The sequence below is a fragment of the Oncorhynchus gorbuscha genome, linkage group LG18 (assembly GCF_021184085.1).
Source record: "Oncorhynchus gorbuscha isolate QuinsamMale2020 ecotype Even-year linkage group LG18, OgorEven_v1.0, whole genome shotgun sequence".
NCBI lineage: Eukaryota > Metazoa > Chordata > Actinopteri > Salmoniformes > Salmonidae > Oncorhynchus > Oncorhynchus gorbuscha.
This window is the reverse complement of record NC_060190.1, coordinates 4,538,799-4,566,332: the sequence shown is the minus strand read 5'-3', so window position 1 is coordinate 4,566,332 and position 27,534 is coordinate 4,538,799. Positions and strand designations below refer to the sequence as shown.

Here is a 27,534-nt window from a genome sequence, read left to right as displayed (position 1 = left end):
GTGTAGGTTTTTTCAGAAGGGGTGCAACTCTCGCTCTCTTGAAGACGGAAGGGACGTAGCCAACGGTCAGGGATGAGTTGATGAGCGAGGTGAGGTAAGGGAGAAGGTCTCCGGAAATGGTCTGGAGAAGAGAGGAGGGGATAGCACTGAGTATTGGGACCCAGGCCAACAACATATCCTGGTCTCTATTGTCAGGACCAGGACTATAACACTGAGTATTGGGACCCAGGACAACAACATATCCTGGTCTCTATTCTCAGGACCAGGACTATAACACTGAGTATTGGGACCCAGGCCAACAACATATCCTGGTCTCTATTCTCAGGACCAGGACTATAACACTGAGTATTGGGACCCAGGACAACCACATATCCTGGTCTCTATTCTCAGGACCAGGACTATAACACTGAGTATTGGGACCCAGGACAACCACATATCCTGGTCTCTATTCTCAGGACCAGGACTATAACACTATATTGGGACACCAACAACATATCCTGGTCTCTATTCTCAGGGGACTATAACCATTGGGACCCAGGCCAACAACATATCCTGGTCTCTATTCTCAGGACCAGGACTATAACACTGAGTATTGGGACCCAGGACAACCACATATCCTGGTCTCTATTCTCAGGACCAGGACTATAACACTGAGTATTGGGACCCAGGACAACCACACATCCTGGTCTCTATTCTCAGGACCAGGACTATAACACTGAGTATTGGGACCCAGGCCAACAACATATCCTGGTCTCTATTCTCAGGACCAGGACTATAACACTGAGTATTGGGACCCAGGCCAACAACATATCCTGGTCTCTATTCTCAGGACCAGGACTATAACACTGAGTATTGGGACCCAGGACAACAACATATCCTGGTCTCTATTCTCAGGACCAGGACTATAACACTGAGTATTGGGACCCAGGCCAACAACATATCCTGGTCTCTATTGTCAGGACCAGGACTATAACACTGAGTATTGGGACCCAGGCCAACAACATATCCTGGTCTCTATTGTCAGGACCAGGACTATAACACTGAGTATTGGGACCCAGGCCAACAACATATCCTGGTCTCTATTGTCAGGACCAGGACTATAACACTGAGTATTGGGACCCAGGCCAACAACATATCCTGGTCTCTATTCTCAGGACCAGGACTATAACACTGAGTATTGGGACCCAGGCCAACAACATATCCTGGTCTCTATTGTCAGGACCAGGACTATAACACTGAGTATTGGGACCCAGGACAACAACATATCCTGGTCTCTATTCTCAGGACCAGGACTATAACACTGAGTATTGGGACCCAGGCCAACAACATATCCTGGTCTCTATTCTCAGGACCAGGACTATAACACTGAGTATTGGGACCCAGGACAACCACATATCCTGGTCTCTATTATATATGCCATTTCTCAGGACCAGGACTATAACACTGAGTATTGGGACCCAGGACAACCACATATCCTGGTCTCTATTCTCAGGACCAGGACTATAACACTGAGTATTGGGACCCAGGCCAACAACATATCCTGGTCTCTATTCTCAGGACCAGGACTATAACACTGAGTATTGGGACCCAGGCCAACAACATATCCTGGTCTCTATTCTCAGGACCAGGACTATAACACTGAGTATTGGGACCCAGGACAACCACATATCCTGGTCTCTATTCTCAGGACCAGGACTATAACACTGAGTATTGGGACCCAGGACAACCACATATCCTGGTCTCTATTCTCAGGACCAGGACTATAACACTGAGTATTGGGACCCAGGCCAACAACATATCCTGGTCTCTATTCTCAGGACCAGGACTATAACACTGAGTATTGGGACCCAGGCCAACAACATATCCTGGTCTCTATTCTCAGGACCAGGACTATAACACTGAGTATTGGGACCCAGGCCAACAACATATCCTGGTCTCTATTCTCAGGACCAGGACTATAACACTGAGTATTGGGACCCAGGCCAACAACATATCCTGGTCTCTATTGTCAGGACCAGGACTATAACACTGAGTATTGGGACCCAGGCCAACAACATATCCTGGTCTCTATTGTCAGGACCAGGACTATAACACTGAGTATTGGGACCCAGGCCAACAACATATCCTGGTCTCTTCTACAGAATACAACTAAACAATACAAATTTGAAAAAGATACATATTTAAACAATGAATATGCAATCAGCAATGTAAAACAAAACAAGAAAACATGAAACCACATTCAAGATGTTTTACAATATTTTCACACAAGCATTTGTTCCACGTAACAACTCACCAAAAAGAAGTAGAATGGTCATGTATAGGACATTGTGCTGGAATTGTATTTCTGAAGAGAGTGCTCACTCTTCTCTCACTCAGTTTTGGTTCATGCAGTTAACTGTGACCCTCAGACCAATTGGCAGAACATCTTTTAGGACCAAATTATTTATACAAGAGGCCAATGATTCTCATTAAAAATTATTATAGATTTTAAAAACATATAATTAATGTGATAAGCAGACATTGTTGAGCAGATAATGGATGTCATTTATTTTTCTATTGAATAAATGAATACACACCTTGTATAGTTGAAACATTCTACATTAAAGTTATTTAATGGATAATAGGAGATATAGAAATAAGATACAGCTCTGAACACTCCTACTCCCCACCACACACCACTCCTACTCCCCACCACACACCACTCCTACTCCCCACCACACACCACTCCTACTCCCCACCACACACCACTCCTACTCCCCACCACACACCACTCCTACTCCCCACCACACACCACTCCTACTCCAAGACGCTTGATACATATGGATCCAGAGATGCATATTATGCTACACAGGTTACCATGGTAATCAGACTTAGTAAACTGTTAGAGAATGGGAGATGGATGACTCTTTACAATATGTTTTCTATTGAAACTTTATTTAGGGATCTGGAACTGGTGTCGGAGAGGAGGGAGATGAAAGATGACATGTTTGTGTTTTCTGGTGGTTTTTCAGTGACCCTGAATGAGCAAAGCTCTTTCCACATAGACAGGAGTAAGGTTTCTCTCCAGTGTGTATTCGCTGGTGTGTTGTCAGATTGAAATCTAGAGCAAAACTCTTCCCACACTGAAACTCTTCCCACACTGAATCACAGCTATAAGGTTTTCACAGCTATAAGGTTTCTCTGCTGTGTGTATACGTTTTGGTGTGCAGTCAGCTCTCAGCTCTCCTGATTGATGGAAGCTCTTCCCACACTGATCACAGCTATAAGGCTTCTCTCCTGTGTGTATGCGTTGGTGTGTCGTCAGGGCTCCTGATTGATTAAAGCTATTCCTACACTGATTACAGCTATAAGGTTTATGTGCTGTGTGTATGCATTGGTGTGTAGTCAGGTTTCCGGATACAGCAAAGCTCTTCGCACTTTGATCACAGCTATAAGGCTTCACTCCTGTGTGTGTGCGTTGGTGTGCAGTCAGGTCTCCTGATCGACTAAAGTATTTCCCACAATCAAAGCAGGTGTAAGTCTTCTCCCTTGTATGAATTCTCTGATTAGATTTTAAGATTTTAAATGCAGCAAAACTCTTACCACTCTGAGAGCAGTGGTATGGTTTCTCTCCATTGTGAATATGCTCCAATTGTCAATTCCTTATGTTTAGCAAAACTCTTCCCACAGTCAGAGCAGCAGTGAGGTTTCTTCCCTATACCTCTATGCTGGTGTTTCTTGAGGTGTTCTGATCTGGAGAGGCTCTTCTCTTTCTTGTCAGCATCATGATGTTGTTGAGGCTCCACAGATGATAAGCCCCTCCCACTGAGAGAGCAACGATTAGGGCTGTCCCCTGTGAAAAAAAGACATTGAATAACTACATTTTGCAAATATGGATCCATAAACAGATGTCTATGAAAGACTGCCTTTTGGGTCCCTTTGACATTTTTCCTGTAATAATTGCATGCTAATATTGCATTTTAAAACTGTAATATTCAATAAAGTGCCATTTAATACAGAACACATGGAGAATTCAATTAATCAGATTTTTTTGGGGGGGTTGAAACTAAAGTGACACAAATCAGCATTTTGACAGATCCCTCTGTCAACCCTGTGTAACTTCTAGAAAGATTTTAACCCATCTAATACAATAATTACTCAAATTTTTACCATCATTGAGTAAAGTTACAAGCGCAGAATAATATGATTATTGTGAAGTCAATTAGTGTAGGAGTTTAATTTAAACGTTGACATGCTTGGAAAGTAGAACAATTTCCCTCATAAACCTGTTTACATGGACACATCTGAAATCAGGCTGCTCTGATGGGACTTTGATAAATAAATAAAAATTGCTATCAAAATAAAGGTTCTGTAAAAGCGATCATGTTATTTTTTTTAAGCATATTTAATTCTGAGTTATTAAAAATGTAGTTTGTATGTGAAAACTATTTCCCTCGGTCAAAAGATGTTAGCTGGCGCTGCTTGTGTTAGAACATACACAGATGAAATACACCTCTATAACTCTGATTAAAGTGTTTACATGTCCTAATCATTCTAAAGATTGTTCAGAAAACCAGGTGTTTTTAAAGGTGTATCCTTACTTCCCATTACAGAGTAAGGTGTTTACATGACTAATGACATACTCGGCCTACTGCCATAATCTGTTTAATAGGAAATGATTAGTGTGCATGTAAAGCAATAGTTATTTGGTTACTTTAACAGTCATTTCTGAACATTATTTATTTTGTGTGATTAGTGATTCATTTACGTCTGTCCCTCATTTTAAGGTCCACCCTGTTACATGAACTGAACTCTTGTTTTAATATGGTGAAACTATTCTTTCAAAAAATATTTTATGAAAATAAATGTTTTTTTTTGCATAAGAAACATTGAACATATACTAGTCATATCATAGAGTAAAAGCAGATGATGGTTCTACTATTTTTGTAAATTCTGTTTTGTGGTGGAGAACTGAGCATCTCAACCCTTCTATCCAGACACAGACATGATAGAGATGTTTTAACAATAACTTTTTATGTGAAGACTGCATTCAATTACTACTTCCTGTTGCACAATACTAGCTTCCATTCCCCCCATCACAAGCAGATTCATGGCTGATTTAAAGGACTATTTTACCAATGTAGTGTTTTTGTTGTTTTCAGTAGTCCCCTGTTACGGTCAACCCGGTTACTTTATTTGGTACATTGGCTCTGACTATAGTATTTATATTTCATTAAACCTCTTGAGATGGCAAAACATGTATTTTATTAAAATTGAACATGTGCTTTTTATGACAGAATGTTCAAATGTGAAATCAAACTTTTTTTTTGGTACACTTTAGGTGGAACGACCAGATATTTTCATCAATATATAAGTCATTCATTAATTGTTACAGAAGCAGACTGTAGTCTCATCCACACGCCATGGTTCTTACTTAATGAAATCACATCTCCATATTCCTCTTCTCCTCTCTCAGTTCCACTCTGCCCCAATGTTTTCCTGCAGTCAACCAGACCCAGCAGTAAAGTACAGGGAGGCGATCGACCTGGGGACTCTGGGAGGGTGGAGGGGAACGGCCTAGATTTGTCCTGTTGGAAATATTCAACATGGATTAACATTAAACCAAATATTGTATTAATTTAGTCTAAACCTCTGATTTGGGTGCATCCCTCGAACACGCTAGAAACTGAGGAGACACATAGTCTGCTGATCCTAGATAATACACAAACAAAAGAATGCATTTAGCTAAGTGCAGGAACAGCAAGGGTCTTGTAATCTGTCGAAAGCAGATGTGGGCGTTACTGGTCTGAACAAACAAGACGCACGGATTGTAATGTAACTGTATTTGCATTGGGGGTGAACTGATGATGTATGCATGGATATAAAAGGGAGAGCCAGGGCGCTGGAAAATGTGTGGGTCCCGCGGGGCTCTCCGGCTTGTTATACGGGTGTATTAAAAGTCTATATTGATTTTCACAAAGTTCTTGGGTGTCATATTTGAACCGATTGGCCACTACACGTCTCACAAATCATCATCGCCATGGTGATGCTCCATGACATTTATTTGGAAGGTTGAAGTGTTGTAGAGGAGTGGGCGTAACAACACTACACCCTTTCGGAAAAAGGTGCTATTTAGAACCTTAAAGGGTTTTTCAGCTGTCCCCATAGGAGAACCCTTTTGTGTTTCAGGTAGAACCTCTTTGGTTCCAGATAGAACTCTTTAGGGTTCCATGTAGAACTCTTTCTACAGACCAGATGCTACCCGTCACATTAGGAAACTGTTGCATTGACACTTATGAGTGTGGTGGGCTGAATTTTCTGGACAATCCTACCTTAAATAATACTTTTAAGATCAATTTGATAAAACACTTCCTAAGAAGACCTACTTCTATGTGAAACCTTATTCCTCATCATGTCTTTTCTACTTTTGGTGGCCTTAACTTCATGTTGGTTTGCTATTGACAAAGTTCCAGTGAAACTCTGCTTTTCATCAGCAGGTTTTCTAGTCATGATCCTTCATTTAGAAGAATCATTTCTCCACACAGTATATTATATCTGGAAAAATCAGCACATATTGTATAACAATAAATCTTTGTTTTTAGAATATTGGTTCAGAAATGATATCCTATTGGAGAGACAACCTGTAAATGCAGAGAGTCATTTACTTCATTATGACTCATTCTTATCACTTTACAAGATTCCTTTAACGCCTAAAGAGTTTACAATTATTTTATTCTCCATTCCCTCAGGTGTTGCTTTATTATTCAGGAGCATGTTAAGACCCTCAGAACCTACCTTAGATTACAGCTGTTGACTCAATAGTAGTAAAGATTTGTTCTTGTTTTAGTCCATTCAACAACAGAGCGATACTTTCCTTGCATCAACAGGATTTTGTATCTCTCTATATACCTTTTGTCATGCCTTATTGGAATTGTTTTATTCATAATATATGTTGTCTCACACAAACGTACTTACTAACACAATTAATATGGAAGATTATTATAAAATTATTCATTCATATTACCCTGCCAACCATTATATGAAGAAGTACAAAAAAATAGATACATTTAAATTGTACCTTTTGTAATGACCACCCAGAAACAGTGTTGCATCTTTTTTTCAGTGGTATTTATGTAAATAATCTGTGGCAAGACATCAGTAGATTTATAATGGAACAAATTCATGAAGATTTTACACAATTATGGAGAGAAGTCCTGCATGAATTCTTTGCCTACGATGGAAATCATTTGGATTGATTTTTTTCTTCTTCGTCCACACGCCCGTACAGTAGGTGGCGGCAATACGGCAACAGGTCTGCCATAAAACACTAAAGAGGAACAAGACAACAGCAAATTGTTGACGCGGACAGCAGTTCATATCCTACAGAGACACAGTAGCTTCCACAATGGATCGGGTAAATCTGGTTTTAACATTATATGCCCGCTGTGTTGTATAAAATGTCTAGGCCTAGTTTTCATCCTATTTGAACCTCCACATTGCTGTGTTCTGTTTGGAGCGGCAGGTAGCCTAGTGGTTAGAGCGTTGGGTCAGTAACCGAATCCCCGAGCTGACCAGATAAACATATGTCGTTCTGTCCCTGAACAAGGCAGTTAATCCGTTGTTCATAGGCCGTCATTCTAAGTGTTTATATCGGACTTGCCTAGTTAAATAAAGGTTACATTTAAAAATAACTACCCTACAACTATAATTTGTATTGTAACGACCTTGGGTTTTTTAGGGCGGATATTGATCTTGCGGCATACGATAGCGTGCTGGACTTCGGGCTAGAAGGTCGAGGGTTCGAGACCTGCTCCCTGCTCGTTTCATTACAGTATTTATTATGGATAGCCATTAGCTGCCGACGCAGCAGATACTCTTCCTGGGGTCCAGAAAAATTAAGGCAGTTCATACAATCATGTTTAGGAATCTGTGACTATGACCTAATTCTCTCCTTCCTCCCAGTGTGCACATGTTCACATTCCTTCACTGATTTCTTACACATTAGCCATTATTTGACCAGATATTCAAGTGGCCGTTCTAACAAAGAAAATAAATGGCTGCAGTTCCAAACACGTTGTTTTTCCCTCAGTTGTATCTCCGTCATAACCGGATGCAGTTTGATTGCCATTTTAAGGGAGGTCCAAATCCCAACGTTGGCCCTCGATTTAGCTTGAACAACTTTGGTCACTTGCTGAGTTGATATGACCCACAATTCAATACAAACTGTAGTCACATTGTCAAAGTCAGGTGGCCGCTAAGTGTCAAATTTAATCAACAACAAGCATTTCGGTATCTCAGTAAAAAAACATATGATGCTAGCTTGCAATTATAAAAATACTTCTTAGTGTTGACAAATTGCCTTAGTTTTGTAGTGAGGGGTGCAATTCTGAAATGTTTTGGAATAAATTATAAAACTAGCTAGCCAGCTATGGGTAACTGTAGCTAGTTATGGGTAACTGTAGCTAGCCAGCTATGGGTAACTGTAGCTAGCTAGCTGACAGGAGTGCTCGTTTTGGGGATTTTCCAGTACCTATACTGTTTTCTTAGAAGTAGTAAGCAAAATCGATATAGGGTTAACCATTAGTATATGTGTAAGCAGAACCAATGTTTATGTTCAAGCTGAGTCAATACAGGCTTAACCATTCTGGGTCATGCCTGGTCTTGTGAAGGCTATTGGACATGCACATTAGTTAATAATTTATAGCCACCATTAGCCTGGTCCTGTGAAGGCTATTGGACATTCACATTAGTTAATAATATATAGCCACCATTAGCCTGGTCCTGTGAAGGCTATTGGACATGCACATTAGTTAATAATATATAGACGCCATTAGCCTGGTCTTGTGAAGGCTATTGGACATGCACATTAGTTAATAATTTATAGGCACCATTAGCCTGGTCTTGTGAAGGCTATTGGACATGCACATTAGTTAATCATTTATAGGCACCATTAGCCTGGTCTTGTGAAGGCTATTGGACATTCACATTAGTTAATCATTTATAGGCACCATTAGCCTGGTCTTGTGAAGGCTATTGGACATGCACATTAGTTAATAATTTATAGGCACCATTAGCCTGGTCTTGTGAAGGCTATTGGACATGCACATTAGTTAATCATTTATAGGCACCATTAGCCTGGTCTTGTGAAGGCTATTGGACATTCACATTAGTTAATCATTTATAGGCACCATTAGCCTGGTCTTGTGAAGGCTATTGGACATGCACATTAGTTAATAATTTATAGGCACCATTAGCCTGGTCTTGTGAAGGCTATTGGACATGCACATTAGTTAATCATTTATAGGCACCATTAGCCTGGTCTTGTGAAGGCTATTGGACATTCACATTAGTTAATCATTTATAGGCACCATTAGCCTGGTCTTGTGAAGGCTATTGGACATGCACATTAGTTTTATAGCCACCATTAGCCTGGTTTATAGGCACCATTAGCCTGGTCTTGTGAAGGCTATTGGACATGCACATTAGTTAATAATTTATAGGCACCATTAGCCTGGTCTTGTGAAGGCTATTGGACATGCACATTAGTTAATCATTTATAGGCACCATTAGCCTGGTCTTGTGAAGGCTATTGGACATGCACATTAGTTAATCATTTATAGGCACCATTAGCCTGGTCTTGTGAAGGCTATTGGACATGCACATTAGTTAATAATTTATAGCCACCATTAGCCTGGTCTTGTGAAGGATATTGGACATGCACATTAGTTAATCATTTATAGCCACCATTAGCCTGGTCTTGTGAAGGCTATTGGACATGCACATTAGTTAATCATTTATAGGCACCAAGCCTGGTCACTATTTATAGGACATGTACCTGTATTTATAGGCACCATTAGCCTGGTCTTTGAAGCACATTAGTTAATCATTTTAGGCACCATTAGCCTGGTCTTGTGAAGGCTATTGGACATTCACATTAGTTAATCATTTATAGGCACCATTAGCCTGGTCAAATTACGTTAATAATTTATTTAAACTCAGTTAATAATTTTTCACCATTAGCCTGGTCATTTAATCCTAGTTAATCATTTATAAAATTCTTGTGCACATTAGTTAATCATTTTAACAAGAAATTTGTAGCCACCATTAGCCTGGTCTTTGAAAAACATGCAGTTTTAATCATTTATAACCATTAGCCTGGTCTTGTGAAGGATATTGGACATGCACATTAGTTAATCATTTATAGGTAGACATGTATGTATGTATGTATGTATGTATTTAAATGTTTATGTATGACATTTAATAGTATGTATGTATGTATGTATTTAATGTATGTAGTGTATGTATGTATGTATGTATGTATGGATGGATGTATGTATGTATGTATGTATGTATGTATGGATGGATGGATGGATGGATGGATGGATGGATGGATGGATGGATGGGGGCGGCAGGTAGCCTAGTGGTTAGAGCATTGGGCCAGTAACCGAATCCCCGAGCTGACAAGGTGCAAATCTGTTGTCCTGAACATGACATATTAGTAATATGGTGACGCCACCAGTATAATCTAAGATGGGTGTAAATAAGTCAGAAGTGAGACAAAACGATAATGATGGCGGAATGTCAAAGGGTGTTTTGCATAAAGAGGAGTGACTGTATGTTATGGAAGGATGAAACTGTATAAAAGGAGTGTGCTGAGACTGGCGAAGTCAGATGATCCTTGGACCAGCTTGGCTTTGTAATAAAGTCTATATAAATTTGATGTTCCGGTATCTGAGAAATATTATTGGACCAATATTTCCACGACACTAGCTTTATACATTAGCTTACTAGGTACATTGATAGCTTTCGGTTGGTTGTTTTTAAGTTATACTTTAAGATTTCCACCAAGGACGTTGCCTCTGATCATCACTCTCCCTCGCTTGGGCAAGGGACATTTAAGGTACACTCGGATGTAAAACGCAATTCAAGGGCTGAGGGGTGTTGAGTTTGAAACGAAGGCAATCGGGAAGAGGTAAGATCAGGTCTGACCATTATAGCCAATGAGAGGGCAGATATGCGTGTTGTCACTAGTTGCCACAATGTCAAACATCTATATCGTAATTTTATTTATTTAGGGTTAGGCATAAAGTTAGTGTTTTCAAGGTTAGGGTTAAAATCACATTTAATAAGATCCGTTGTAGAAATGGGTGTGGTTTATGGCTTTGTTTGTGGTAACTCGTGACGACCAGGCATACTGCCAAAAAAATTATTATTTTTTCTCAAAGGATGTCACACGTCCTAACAACCGTTTACCAATACACTCCTAACAACCAACTCGTTACCAATACACTCCTAACAACCAACTCGTTACCAATACACTCCTAACAACCAACTCGTTACCAATACACTCCTAACAACCAACTCGTTACCAATACACTCCTAACAACCAACTCGTTACCAATACACTCCTAACAACCAACTCGTTACCAATACACTCCTAACAACCAACTCGTTACCAATACACTCCTAACAACCAACTCGTTACCAATACACTCCTAACAACCAACTCGTTACCAATACACTCCTAACAACCAACTCGTTACCAATACACTCCTAACAACCAACTCGTTACCAATACACTCCTAACAACCAACTCGTTACAATACACTCCTAACAACCAACTCGTTACGAAAATGTTTATATGGTCAAATAAGCCAGAAGCCAGATTTTGGGCCCAGTTATCCCTCTTGCTTCTCCTCTTCCGTGGTGTTTGATAGGAAATGACTAGTATAAGAAATATGGTGGAAACGAGCCCATACCCACCAATCCAACGCTCTTAGATTTGTGGCTTATAGTGAACGATTGAACATTTCCGGTTAAAGGAGATATTCGAGGGATGCACCCAAATCAGAGGTTTAGACTGAATTATACAATATTTGGTTTAATAATCAACTGTAATACTTCTTGCGGCCAACAGGACAAAGCTAGCCTGTCCCCCTCCACCCTCCAGGAGTCCCCAGGTCGACTGCCTCTCCGTACTTTACTGCTGGTTCTGGTCGACTGCAGTCAAACACCGGGGCAGAGTGGAACTGAGAGAGAAGGGCAAGAGGAACATGGAGATTTGATTTCATTAAGTAAGAACCATGTGGATTAGATTACAGTCTGCTTCTGTAACAATGAATTGGTTAATTATATATTGATGAAAATATTTGGTCGTTCCACCCAATTCTGAGAAGTGTAACTTGGTCCCCCCAAAACACTTTTGATTTCACCTAATTGTAACGTTCTTTCATGAAGAGCACATGTTCAACTTCATAAAAACATGTTTTCTCCAGAGGTTATATGAAAATAAATACTATACTAAGTGACAATGTGCTAAATAAAGTAACAGGGGACAACTGAAAACAACAACCACTAGTTTACATTGGTAAAATAGTCCTTTTAAATCAGCCACAAATGTGCTTATGACAGGGGTAATGGAAGCTAGTTTTGTTCCACGGGGAGTGAAAATTGAATGCTTCACAAAAAAATATATTCTACCATTTTACTTTATGGGTAAAATGGTTCACTTGCTCAGTTTTCTACAAAAAACACCAGAGAATCGATAAAAAGACGAGAACCAGCAAACCTGTTTTCACTCTATGATTTCACATTCAATGTTTCACCATATTAAAACATGAGTTCAGTTCATGTAAGTTGACCTTAAAATGAGGGACAGATGCAAATTAATCACTAATCACATGAAATAAATAATGTTCAGAAATGACTGTTAAAGTAACCAAATAACTAGGGCTTTACATGCACACTAATCATTTGCTATTAAACAGATTATGGCAGTAGGCCGAGTATGTCATTAGTCATGTAAACACCTTACTCTGTAATGGGAAGTAAGGATACACCTTTAAAAACACCTGGTTTTCTGAACAATCTTTAGAATGATTAGGACATGTAAACACTTTAATCAGAGTTATAGAGGTGTATTTAATCTGTGTATGTTCTAACACAAGCAGCGCCAGCTAACTTCTTTTGACTGAGTTCAGGAAAAACAAAGTATACAGTTTAGAAATAGCTTTCACATACGAACTTTATACTGCTTAAAAAACATAACATAGTCGCCGTGGAAGAACGTTTATTTTGATTGATAATCGCTGTAAAAGTGCCATCAGAGCAGCCTGATTTCAGATGTGTCCATGTAAACAGGTTTATTAGGGAAATTGTTCTTTCAAAGCATGTCAATGTTTAAATCAAACTCTTATACTAATTGACTTCACAATAATCATATTATTCTGCACTTGTAACTTTACTCAACGATGATAAAACTTGGAGAAATGATTGTGTTAGTTGGGTTAAAATCTTAATAGAAGTGACACAGGGTTGATGTGACACAGGGTTGATGTGACACAGGGTTGATGTGACACAGGGTTGATTTGACAGGGTTGATGGAGGAACTTTTCAAATAATTCTTTATTCATATTATTTAATAACAGATTTAAAATGTAATACTGATGTACAATGAGTCAGGACACCTGACTAAACACCAACTCATACACACAGGAGAGAAGCCTTATAGCTGTGATCAGTGTGGGAAAAACTTCAATCACTTCAATTGGAGTGTGACTTACACCCCTCAGAGTATTTGTGCCTTAAAAGAGGTCAACAGTGGATCTGTCCTGCTCTTACACATATCCCAGAGGTCATACAGTCACAGAGACACCGTTTGATTACAATGGTTGTCGTTTGTTATTTGTTTTTAATCACAGGCCCGAAGGCAAAAGTTCAAACTATAGTGACAGACTGACACTGACCTGTAGCACCACCTGTACTCTGACTGACAACCCCACCTACATCTGGTACAAGAACAGACGTCTCACCAACCCAAATACCAAAATAACTACCTAGACCCAGTCAGCAGTGAGGATACAGACAGATTCTCCTCTCTGCTGAAGAGACTCACTGTCACATGTAAGTACAATACATGTATATAATCTCACTGTAATTGAGTTCTAGTATTATACTTTGGTTACACTGTATGTTCATGTGTATGTCATTCCCAACACTAGATGGCCCAAGGAGAGTGTGTGGGAGATAATTAGATGTCACTAATTACATTAGCCATTTCTGAGAAGAGATCAGGCCAATAATTACATTTTGCTAATGCAGAAATGATGTCACCTAGTGCATTTGCTGTTTCTGAGCAAAACTCTTGCCAATTAGCTAATGTACAGGACTACATTTAAGACCCATAACTACATTTGTTACATCTGGACATACTAATGTTTGGTGAACATGGAAGACCAATATTCATATATTTTCATACATTTAAATGTTTTAATCTGTTTGGACATTTACTAGAGACCAGGATATGTTTGTCCCAATACTCAGTGTTAAGTCCTGGTCCTGAGAGAGACCAGGATATTCTGGGTCCCAATACTCAGTGTTTTCCTGGTCCTGAATTCCAGGATATGTTGTTAGCCTGGGTCCCAATAAATGTTTTAATAAAGACTGTTTACTCAGTGTTAAGTCCTGGTCCTGAGAATAGAGACCAGGACTATTTGTTATAGTCCTGAGAATAGAGACCAGGATATGTTGTTGGCCTGGGTCCCAATACTAGAGACCAGGATATGTTGTTGTCCTGGGTCCCAATACTCAGTGTTATAGTCCTGGTCCTGAGAATAGAGACCAGGATATGTTGTTGGCCTGGGTCCCAATACTCAGTGTTATAGTCCTGGTCCTGAGAATAGAGACCAGGATATGTTGTTGTCCTGGGTCCCAATACTCAGTGTTTAAAACAAATCAACAGAGAAACACGTGTCTTACAGTGCTACACATCTGTTATAATAACTGATTTTTCAATTGAAGTATCAGGATTAGTTGTTTACCAGTTATAAAGTATGTTTTAGTTGTTTATCTTCATGTTTCTAAGACTGCAGGGTGGGAGATGCAACAACGGCCTCGAGAACAGCAGGAAGTGTGTTGGTCGTTCTCTGTTCCCGGACAGGTTTTGGCCCCATTCATAATATTTCAGTGAACATTTTTCTCCTATGCTTTGCAATTCAATCTATAGACATTTTTAATAAAGGAAAGTTGTTTCTCAATGTTTTTCTGGCATGCATTGTTCATATTTAGGAGCTGTTCTTCACAGATGCAATAGTGGTTTCCATAACTCTCTCAGCAACTGTGAAACTAACTGAGTCAGAGGAATCAGAGGAATCAGAGGGATCAGAGGGATCAGAGGGATCAGAGGGATGCTTGTCTGAGGTTGCTATTCACACTTGTCGTGGAAATTTCCTTCATTACCAAATGATGAGAGAGCAAATCACACGAGTCAGAGTTATGCTTAATCTTCACCTTTAATAATAATTAAGCATTTGCAATAGCATTTTGACTTTCAACAGTTCAGTATCTCTAACTGAAAAGTTGAGAGTCCCTTACACAATCGCAAATGGGATCCTTTATAGCAAAGATCCACCCCCTCCTAGACGACATGACAAATCACAGATCTTAGGAACTTACACAGAGAAAAAACCTTACTTCAGAGAGAATATCCCCTAGTCAGACAGAGTGGGCTATAAATTATCGTTCAGCTTTGTCTCCTTTCCCAAACCCCAGAACCATCAATCAAATCCTCCATATCAACAGGCATATATCAAATTGTCATTTATATACAACCCACTCTAAACACAAACTCCTGGACAAACTCACGGATAGGAGGTGAGTCTATAGGTTAAGATAGAAACAACATAAGAGGGAGCATAGAATGATTCCAGACACTGCAAACCCTCCTTTCCCCACTGGGAAAAGTAGGGAGTAAAAGATATGTTTACACATGATGACACTTTGACCTCTCCCCTCTCATGTGGCCCATGCAACTTAGTCCTGACATAGAACAGATAACTGCCAATGGCCACCACTATAGTACAACAAAATACATTCTTATGAGAAGTAACTTACACACATTAGAGGAATATTAAACATCTTACAAATGTTACCAACAAATTCTGATAATTCCACGACACACTCAACTCTGCAACTATGGTAAACAAGTGTGGACAAACTCTACTGTCAGTATGAGCCAACAGGTTTGTGCTTTAATTTAATGTCCTTATTTTGAGCGATTGTGTTTCGGTGTTACTGGGTCAGGAATCTGTAGGAATCGCAGATTCTCATACTCCATCTCTCTGGAATCATGTGGTTCAGGTGAGAATCTAAGACTTTCACTTCATGTTATCATTTTGATTTAATAACTTGATTCTTTATTCATTCACGTATAAACCAGAAAGATGGCCTTCAAATCCAACTCTGACTTAAAGGGACGCAGTAGACGACGGACACGTGAGTTAAGATCACAAAGTATTATATTAATTAAAGCTCCAGCAGCACTACACCCTGGTTACACCTCCACACCTGGTAACATTAATATACTACATAACTACACCCTGGTTACACCTCCACACCTGGTTACATTAATATACTACATCACTACACCCTGGTTACACCTCCACACCTGGTTACATTAACTTACTACATCACTACACCCTGGTTACACCTCCACACCTGGTTACATTAACTTACTACATCACTACACCCTGGGTACACCTCCACACCTGGTTACATTAACTTACTACATCACTACACCCTGGGTACACCTCCACACCTGGTTACATTAACTTACTACATCACTACACCCTGGTTACACCTCACACCTGGTTACATTAATTTGCTACATCACTACACCCTGGTTACACCTCACACCTGGTTACATTAATTTGCTACATCACTACACCCTGGTTACACTTCCACACCTGGTTACATTAACTTACTACATCACTACACCCTGGTTACACCTCACACCTGGTGACGTTGTGAAATGATGGACAGGATGATCAGGGAGAGAGAATTCGCCATCAGAGTAGGATGCTGATCTAGGATCAGATCGACTCTGTCCATATAAACACTTGTATTCATTAGTATCTGACCTTTGGTAAATTATTAGTCTGGATTGTTGTCTTGTGTCAAAATGGACCCTGTACATTCATGAAATATGATTATTAAAGGAGGGCTCACCTGCTACCACTGTAGTAGTACCTAATAGATATAGAATACTTGTATCAGATGTTATAGATACATTTTAGCTCTTACATTTTCTCCAGTATTAAAGTTGCCTTCCAGTGGCCACCACTCCTCCAGCCACATCTGGAAGTACAAGACAGACAGACAGACAGAGAAACACACACAGAGTCTGAGTGCTGGGAAAATAGACAAATGTAAAACAAATGTTTTCTTATTCATAGGTTGCACCTCAACCAGTGGGTAGCGTCATGTCATTGTTATGAATGTTCTCCAAGCCTCCCCCTGCTGTCGGTGCCATAGACGTGCACAAAAGTTGAAATGGATCGGGGCTCATGACAATATAATAACAAAGGTTTTTCTGTTTTTTTATTTTTGTATCCAACCACAGGAGCTCACTCTCAATTTTCAAAATACACCAGAGAGCATCATTTAGCCACAGAGGATCAATAGTTTCAAAAAATAACTGTGGATTAAGTTGACATTTTATCACAAGCAAATACAGGTAACTGCCGAGCCCTTTCTCAACAATGCAGAGTTTAAAAGTTTTTTTTTTAATGCTTTGGAAAATAGTAACACTAAATAATAATAACGAAGCTATATACAAGGAGTACCGGTACCAAGTCAATGTGAAGGAGTACAAGGTCGTTTAGGTAATTGTGGTAGTATGTACATGTAGGTAGGGGTAAAAGTGACGAGGGAATCAGCATGTGTGTAATGTTGAGATGGAATTGTCAATCCTTAAAGCAGAAGCCAAAGGGTTAATAAGAACAGTGGTTCCAAACCATTGGCAAAGAGTTGTGGAACAAGGAGAGAAAGGGAAGACACCTGTATGAGATCCAGGAACAAGGAGAGAAAGGGAAGACACCTGTATGAGATCCAGGAACAGGGAGAGAAAGGGAAGACACCTGGATGAGATCCAGGAACGGGGAGAGAAAGGGAAGACACCTGTATGAGATCCAGGAACAAGGAGAGAAAGGGAAGACACCTGTATGAGATACAGGGAGAGAAAGGGAAGACACCTGTATGAGATCCAGGAACAAGGAGAGAAAGGGAAGACACCTGGTGAGATCCAGGAACAAGGAGAGAAAGGGAAGACACCTGTATGAGATACAGGGAGAGAAAGGGAAGACACCTGTATGAGATCCAGGAACAAGGAGAGAAAGGGAAGACACCTGTATGAGATCCAGGAACAGGGAGAGAAAGGGAAGACACCTGTATGAGATACAGGGAGAGAAAGGGAAGACACCTGTATGAGATCCAAGAACAGGGAGAGAAAGGGAAGACACCTGTATGAGATACAGGGAGAGAAAGGGAAGACACCTGTATGAGATCCAGGAACAAGGAGAGAAAGGGAAGACACCTGTATGAGATCCAGGAACAGGGAGAGAAAGGGAAGACACCTGTATGAGATCCAGGAACAGGGAGAGAAAGGGAAGACACCTGGATGAGATCCAGGAAAAGGTGGGGGCAGGGAGGTCCTCAGGCCGAGAGAGAAGGGAGGAAAGTGTTGTCACAAGGCTGAGAAACACAAGGCTCAGTTGAAATTGGTTGGGAGACATCTGACTGGGAGGTGTGATCATTCCTTGAAATATGTGAGGGAAAGGGAGCAATTGTTATGTGTTTTGAGGAGTAATGGGGTTGATGAACCAGGATTAAGTGAACTGCTGGAGAAATCTTCAGGGGACGAAGAAGAAAGAAGAGAGCAAACTGGAAGCTATTAGGCCCTAAACAGAGAGGACACAGTGGCAGAATACCTGACCTCTGAGACTGACCCAGAATTAAGAAAATCTTTGACTATGTACAGAGCATGAGCATAGAGAAGAGAAGACAGGCCAAGTGCACACTGCCCACAAAATGAGGTGGAAACTGAGCTGCACTTCCTAACTTCTTAATTAACATCCTGCCAAATGTATGACCATATTAGAGACACATATTTCCCTCAGATTAAACAGACCCACAAAGAATTTGAAAGCAAATACAATTTTGATAGACTCACATATCTATTAGGTGAAATACCACAGTGTGCAATCCCAGCAGCAAGATTTGTGACCTGTTGCCACAAGAAAAGGCCAACCAGTGAAGAACAAACACCATTGTAAATACAACCTATATTAATGTTTATTTAATTTCCCTTTTGTGCTTTAACTATTTGCACATCATTACAACACTGTATATAGACATAATATGACATTTGAATTGTCTTCATTCATTTTGAACTTTTTTGAGTGTAAAATTGACTGTTCATTTTTGTATTGTTTATTTCACTTTGTTTATTAACCATTTCACTTGTAAACATGTGTTTCCCATGTCAATAAAGAACCTTAAATTGAAATTGAGAGAGAAAGAGAGAGGGAAAGAAAAGAGAGAGAGCAGGGTTGTACACTGAGGTTAGATGGGAATTCAATACGTAAATTCCAAAATGGTGACAAATACTGACATTTAATCAATTACAAATTAAATGACCCTCCCTGGACTAAACTTTAAAAAACACGAAATCCTCCCCTGACTGAAATTGAAATAATATGACCCTCCCCCGTGAAATGCAGTAATTGCATTCATTTCTGCCTGTCTCTAAAGCATAAATGGATTTATACTATAGTATTGGTGCAGTAATGCAAGATATTGGATTACATTTGTCAGAAAACGAACTAGTAGCCAGTTGTTGTTGTCCATGGTGGAATAATATCAAACCCACAGGCTCCTGAAGCACATATGTCCCACACGAACTCCCGAGTCTAGTTAACATTTCGCTACCTAGCTAGGCTGTTTGATGACCAAACGGATGATCTGAATCAAACACTAACGTTAGTTAGCCATCCTCGGCGACAATGTTATTGTGGCGCAGGAATGTCATATTTGTGTTTTAACTTTATGTTAACTGTCATTGAAGTTGATGCTTACTATTAGGTTTCAGATTCGAAGTAGGATCAATTGCCCGTTATGTTTTGTGTTTCGTTAAGGACTCAGAGTGCCTTTCTTACGGAAGGAAATGTAAGTCTGGTTCTTTTAACAGTATAGGCCTGCTGTTGCAATATAAAATGTATAGGCCTATGTAACAGGTGTAAAATATACGTTATGTATTTCCCCGAAAATCCCTCATATTTATTTTAAGGTTATTTTGGGATATATTACATTACTTTCATGAGTGAACTATTTTATTGTAAATATTTTCTAAATTGTGTTAATGCTGTGATGTCATCAACGGAAGCCATTATTTTACTCCTCAGTTTTCTCAGAGCCTGATGAGGAGAGGAGGTATGTATGTATATATGTTTGTGTTATGTATGCGCCGGTCTTTTGAATGCACATGTTCACAAATGCACAAGAAGAGACGAGCAAAAGTGATATCGTCACTGATTTACTGTTGCATTGCTGTTTATATGAATATACATTCATGTGAATGGGGATCATGTTCCGAGTGCAACTTTGCAAGGCTAGCCCAGCTACCGTTAGCTTTGTTGCGGGAGAGGGTCTCTTTCAGGTGCAGACATCTTGAGTTTTCTGATGATTTTCTCACGGGCATTCTGCACTGTCTTTTGTCTTTTATCAGGCAAATATACTTGTATGGGAGTCCAGACGGCAGCATTAACATTTGGCCTTGTATTTGTATCCATTCCTTGCAGGTATGTTGTGAAATGTGACGATTTTGTATTTCATGTTTGATGTGCCTAGTTAGCTGTTTTTTTATTATTTTTTTAGCTGTTCGGTTATGTAAAAAATGGCTTTGTTGCTTCATTAGTATGCCTCAGTATAATGGTACAATAGTACTCTCTCTAAGAAATATTTAGCACTTATTAGCAAATTATTATTGTATTGGTGTACAACATTTTTAAAACGAAATATTTTTCTGTTGATGCTTTTACTAATGAGTTTGCTCAGAGCGTGATGAGGAGAGGCAAATATACTTGTATGGGAGGCCAGACGGCAGCATTAACTTTTGCCTTGTATTTGTATCCATTCCATGCAGTCATTACTAGAGAGACAACCGGCAGAATTGTGTCCAGAGCCTTGTCTCCCACCTACACGCAGAAAGGTACCGGTGCAGAGCCGGTTACATTGGTGCCGTGACGCAGATCAACGTGGATCATTATGAATCGCCGTTGATCAACACCAGCTTGGTCACCGGGAGTTGCTATGCTATAAATAGGTTGGAAGTGAAATCTCTTAAACACACCAAAAAATAGCTAATGGTTTGTTTGGTATATCTCTTAGATTAACTGATACATTTGAAATTGTTGTTACATATATTCCATTTTATTTGTGTATTTTGAAAGTGAATATGACTTCAAGTTGAAGTCGGACATTTACGTACACTTAGGTTGGAGTCATTAAAACTCATCTTTCAACCACTCCACAAATTTATTGTTAACAAACTATAGTTTTGGCAAGTCTGTTAGGACATCTACTTTGTGCATGACAAGTCATTTTTCCAACAATTGTATAGACATATTATTTCACTGTGTCACAATTCCAGTGGGTCAGAAGTTTATGTACACTAAGTTTACTGCCTTTAAACAGTTTGGAAAGTTCCAGAAAATGATGTCATGGCTTTAGAAGCTTCTGTTAGGCTAATTGACATCATTTGAGTCAATTGGAGGTGTACATGTGGATGTATTTCAAGGCCTAACATCAAACTCAGTGCCTCTTTCCTTGACATTATGGGAAAATCAAAAGAAATCAGCCAAGACCTCAGGAAAAAAATTGTAGACCTCCACGAGTCTGGTTCATCATTGGGAGCAATTTCCGAATGCCTTAAGGTACCACGTTCATCTGTACAAACAATAGTATTCAAGTATAAACACCATGGGACCACACAGCCGTCATACCGCTCAGGAAGGAGACTCGTTCTGTCTCCTAGAGATGAACGTACTTTGGTGCGAAAAGTGCAAATCAATCCCAGAACAACAGCAAAGGACCTTGTGAAGATGCTGGAGGAAACGGGTACAAAAGTATCTATATCCACAGTAAAACGAGTCCTATATCGACATAACCTGAAAGGCCGCTCAGCAAAGAAGAAGCCACTGCTCCAAAACCGCCATTAAAAAAGCCAGACAACGGTTTGCAACTGCACATGGGGACAAAGATCATACTTTTTGGAGAAATGGCTTCTGGTCTAATGAAACAAAAACAGAACTGTTTGGCCATAATGACCATCATTATGTTTGGGGGAAAAGGGGGAGGCTTGCAAGCCGAAGAACACCATCCCAACCGTGAAGCACAAGGGTGGCAGCATCATGTTGTGGGGGTGCTTTGCTGCAGGAGGGACTGGTGCACTTCTCAAAATAGATGGCATCATGATGAGGAAAATTATGTGGATATATTGAAGCAACATCAGTCAGGATGTTAAAGCTTGGTTTTCAAATGGGTCTTCCAAATGGACAATGACCCCAAGTATACTTCCAAAGTTGTGGCAAAATGGCTTAAGGACAAAAAGTCAAGGCATTGGGAGTGGCCATCACAAAGCCCTGACCTCAATCCTATAGAACATTTGTGGGTAGAACTGAAAAAGCATGTGTGAGCAAGGAGGCCTACAAACCTGACTCAGTTACACCAGCTCTGTCAGGAGGAATGGGCCAAAATTCATCCAACTTATTGTGGGAAGCTTGTGGAAGGCTACCCAAAATGTTTGGCCCAAGTTAAACAATTTAAAGGCAATTCTACCAAATACTAATTGAGTGTACGTGAACTTCTGACCCACTGGAAATGTGATGAAAGAAAAAAGCTGAAATAAATAATTCTCTACCATTATTCTGACATTTCACATTCTTAAAATAAAGTGGTGATCCTAACTGACCAAAGACACAGGGATTTTTTACTAGGATTAAATGTCAGGAAATGTGAAACTTGAGTTTAAATGTATTTTGCTAAGGTGTATGTAAACTTCCGATTTCAACTGTATATTGTTGAAAAAGGAGACTGTGTTTTCAGTGATGAGCTTCAACTGGGTCTTGGGAGAGGGAGGTTTTCAGGGAGTTGCCTCAGACCCCAGCTAGAACTATAGATGTTGTCGATTCACCACATTTTTGCTCCACTCGGGTGCCTAACGACACACCGTCAGCTCCTTTCATTATGCTTAGTGACATTCAGATAGTTCAGAGGTGGCCAGTCCTGACTTGGGAAATCTTACCACACAACTCGCCCATCAGATAGGACAGTCTATATCAGCTCAGATTAGGAAGGAAGGTGAGAGGAAGGAGGATAGAGGCGCACATTCTCAGAGCTCCAGTGCAGGACAGACATTCACTGACACACCCTCCCTTCATTTATCTGGTATGAAGTTGGTCGTGCAGTCTGACGTGAGAGAGACTCCATGTTTCAGAGGGGAGGGGTCTGACAAGTACTCAGTACATGAATGGGAGGAGCTCATGGATGCTTACCTGACAAAGAGGGGCGTGTCGGTCATAGAACAGTCACAGGAGATCATGTCCAAGCTTCTGGGGAGAGGTAGAGGTAGAGACATCGTAAAGATAACTCCACAGCAATACATCTCTGAAACCTCACGAGAACCCCAAAGTGATAGATATACTGAAATAACTTTTCAGTGAGTCGACATATTCATCCATGCCTCTTGCCGATTTCTTTTTATAACACTTTGCAAGTACTAGGAGAAAATGCCATGAAGTACTGGATCCATTTGAACAAGGCAGTAGATGTGGCCGAGGAGTGTTTGAGGAGGCAGGGTCGGCACATCGAGTACTTCAGCCGAGAGGTAATGAGATGATGTTTGTGAAACACTGCCCAGATCCTTCTCTTCTTCGGCTTTCAAGTTCAAAACAGCTGATAGGTGGACGGCGGCTGAGATACAAAAATAATTTTCTCACTGTCTTTTATCAGGCAAATATAGTTGTATGGGAGTCCAGACGGTAGCATTAACTTTTGCCTTGTGTCTGTTCCATTCAGGTATGTTGTGAAATGTGACGATTTTGTATTGCATGTTTAATGTGCCTAGTTAGCTGTCGTTCATTTTGTTACCGGTCCGGTCATGTCAAAATGGCGTCGTTGCTTCATTTGTATGCCTCAAGTATAATGGGACAATAGTACACTAAGAAATATTTAGCACTTATTAGCTAATTATTATTGTATTGGTGTACAACATTTATCAAATGAAATGTGAGTCTTTTGTACATGTTCATATTTTCAGTGTATTTTTTTGTTGACGCTTTTACTAATGAGTTTGCTCAGAGCGTGATGAGGAGAGGCAAATATACTTGTATGGGAGGCCAGACGGCAGCATTAACTTTTGCCTTGTATTTGTATCCATTCCATGCAGTCATTAAAAGAGAGATAACCGGCAGAATTGGGTCCAGAGCCTTGTCTTCCACCTACACCTTACAAGAACACAATGCAGAACGGTACCGGTACAGAACCGGTTACAACTAGTTTTCATTGTCTTTGATCCACCACATTCCTGTGGACTGTTAATGGCTGGACAAAGAAGACATGACGGTAAAACTTATTGGGATTTTTCTTCCAACCGCAAAGTAACTTACTACTTTATTAAGTGTAGGAATCTGTGTATCTTACATAATTATCTCTCATTCCTTGTAAAAGTGTGTACTTATTCACCTCCACTGATTTGAAAGTCAGATTATCCATTACATGACCAGACACTAACGATGAAAATAGGTCTTCTGTGGGGTTTATCAGCGGTAGACATCCAACATTATGGTGCATTAAGCCATCTCCTGTGCTGGAGTGTGGGCCAGCGACAGGGATCGAGGAACTAAATCCTATCTGCCTTCCCTGTTTCTCTTAAAAAATACAAATATTTGTGACTGTATCTAACAATGTTCTACTCAGTATGCTGATCAAACTCAATTCCTGTACCCCTTTCTCCCTCATACTGGACCAGTCTCTCTCTTTCCCTATCATACTGCCCACACTGTATCAGTACATTCTCCACTGTCTCTGTTTCCCTATCATACTGCCCACACTGTATCAGTACATTCTCCACTGTCTCTGTTTCCCTATCATACTGCCCACACTGTATCAGTACATTCTCCACTGTCTCTGTTTCCCTATCATACTGCCCACACTGTATCAGTACATTCTCCACTGTCTCTGTTTCCCCATCATACTGCCCACACTGTCAGTACATTCTCCACTGTCTCTGTTTCCCTATCATACTGCCCACACTGTATCAGTACATTCTCCACTGTCTCTGTTTCCCCATCATACTGCCCACACTATATCAGTACATTCTCCACTGTCTCTGTTTCCCTATCATACTGCCCACACTGTATCAGTACATTCTCCACTGTCTCTGTTTCCCCATCATACTGCCCACACTGTATCAGTACATTCTCCACTGTCTCTGTTTCCCTATCATACTGCCCACACTGTATCAGTACATTCTCCACTGTCTCTGTTTCCCTATCATACTGCCCACACTGTATCAGTACATTCTCCACTGTCTCTGTTTCCCCATCATACTGCCCACACTATATCAGTACATTCTCCACTGTCTCTGTTTCCCTATCATACTGCCCACACTGTATCAGTACATTCTCCACTGTCTCTGTTTCCCTATCATACTGCCCACACTGTATCAGTACATTCTCCACTGTCTCTGTTTCCCTATCATACTGCCCACACTGTATCAGTACATTCTCCACTGTCTCTGTTTCCCCATCATACTGCCCACACTGTCAGTACATTCTCCACTGTCTCTGTTTCCCTATCATACTGCCCACACTGTATCAGTACATTCTCCACTGTCTCTGTTTCCCCATCATACTGCCCACACTATATCAGTACATTCTCCACTGTCTCTGTTTCCCTATCATACTGCCCACACTGTATCAGTACATTCTCCACTGTCTCTGTTTCCCTATCATACTGCCCACACTGTATCAGTACATTCTCCACTGTCTCTGTTTCCCTATCATACTGCCCACACTGTATCAGTACATTCTCCACTGTCTCTGTTTCCCCATCATACTGCCCACACTGTCAGTACATTCTCCACTGTCTCTGTTTCCCTATCATACTGCCCACACTGTATCAGTACATTCTCCACTGTCTCTGTTTCCTGGCAGTAATCACATCTTCGTGTTGAATGATTTCCTATCACATTTCATCACTTATTCAGCTGGCTGTGTCCTACTCTTAGCCTTGTAAGGAAAGCCTCCTCTCTTCTGTCCATTCCTACCATCCTCCCCTACTTTACTCTGTACCTGAAGTAGGGGTGGCAGGTAGCCTAGCGGTTTATAGCGTTGGGCCAGTAACCTGAGCCGACTAGGTAAGAAATCAGTGTGGTTAGGTTTAAGATGACATTTTAAGTAGATACATTGTTGAAGTAGTCGTGGTTCATGACTTTGTGGCTGTGGTAACTAATGTCAACCTGGCAATACTGTTGTTTTTTTCTCCAAGTTGCTGGCATGTCACGTGTCCTACTTTTATCAGTACAATCGTAACAACCTAATAATTACGAAATGTATATTCAATCATTTACGTCACAAGTCGCCTCTTCCTCTGTTTTGAAAGGAAATTACTGGTATAATAAATATGGTGGAATCTAGCCCATGCCTCCACCAACCCAATGCTATTAGATTAGTGGGAAGTAGTTAACAATTGAACATTTGAGGAAAAAATAGATTCTAGGGATTCCCAAATAGACTAAATTAATAAAATATTTGGTTTAATGATAACTATGTTTAATATTTCTTGCCGCCAACAGGACAAATCTAGCCCGTTCCCCTCTACCCTCCCGTGGTCCCCAAGTCAAACATCTCCTGGTACCGCTTACTGCTGGTTCTGGTCAACTGCAGGAAAACACTGGGGCAGAGTGGAACTGAGAGAGGAGAAGAAGATAAGGAAGATGGAGATTTGATTTCATTTAGAACCATGGTGTGTAGATTAGACTACAGTCTGCTTCTGAAACAATAGCGGAGGTGCATAAAGATGGCGGCCCGCATTACTTACCACAAATTACTACTTTTGCTGAGTTCGCTGTATTCTACATTGCTCTCCTGTGTCTACGTGTCATCAGGGATGTGTTCGTTCCGCCAATTCTGTTAAAATGTTTCTTGAACAGAAGCAAAGGAAGAAATTGGGATGAACATACCTGAAATTGTTGTCAAATGTTGGACTAAGTATTACACCCTATAGATAATTAGCAGGCAGCGCGTGTTAACTGTCCTGTTGCGTAATAATCACATTTTGGAACAGTGAGTGCATTCTGACATCACGGTGCATAAAACTCACGCTGGTGACGACCGTTAGATATATTTTAAATGTTTCATTCCACTCATTTTTAAAAGTGTAACTTGGTCCAAAAATATTTTTCACCTAATTTGAACATTCTGTCAACTTAAGAAAACATGTTTTTATTAAGACATTGAATTAAAATATTCCTATACTATGTGCCAAATAAAGTAACAGGGTTGACAGTAACAGGGGACTACTAAAAACAAAACATCTGGGGAGCCTCAAAAACAACATGATGCTGACAAGTCGTCTCTCCAGAAGAGTCTCTCCAGATCAGAACGTCTCAATGAACACCAGCAAAGACTTACAGGAAGAAACCTCACCACCGCTGCTCTG

At 40.3% G+C, this 27,534-nt stretch overlaps 1 long non-coding RNA gene across 2 annotated transcripts; it reads left to right on the top strand.

Moving 5' to 3' along the window:
- The first annotated feature begins 7,270 nt into the window (after positions 1–7,270).
- On the top strand, positions 7,271–27,271 carry LOC124002828. Of its 2 annotated transcripts, XR_006833122.1 has the most exons (7): positions 7,271–7,393; positions 11,897–12,053; positions 13,680–13,881; positions 14,843–14,917; positions 20,540–20,612; positions 24,260–24,435; positions 26,669–27,271. It is a non-coding gene; the product is annotated as an uncharacterized LOC124002828 (long non-coding RNA). The 2 variants fall into 2 exon arrangements; XR_006833121.1 differs by lacking the exons at positions 20,540–20,612; positions 24,260–24,435; positions 26,669–27,271 and having other exon boundaries at positions 14,843–15,014.
- The last annotated feature ends 263 nt before the right edge of the window (positions 27,272–27,534 follow it).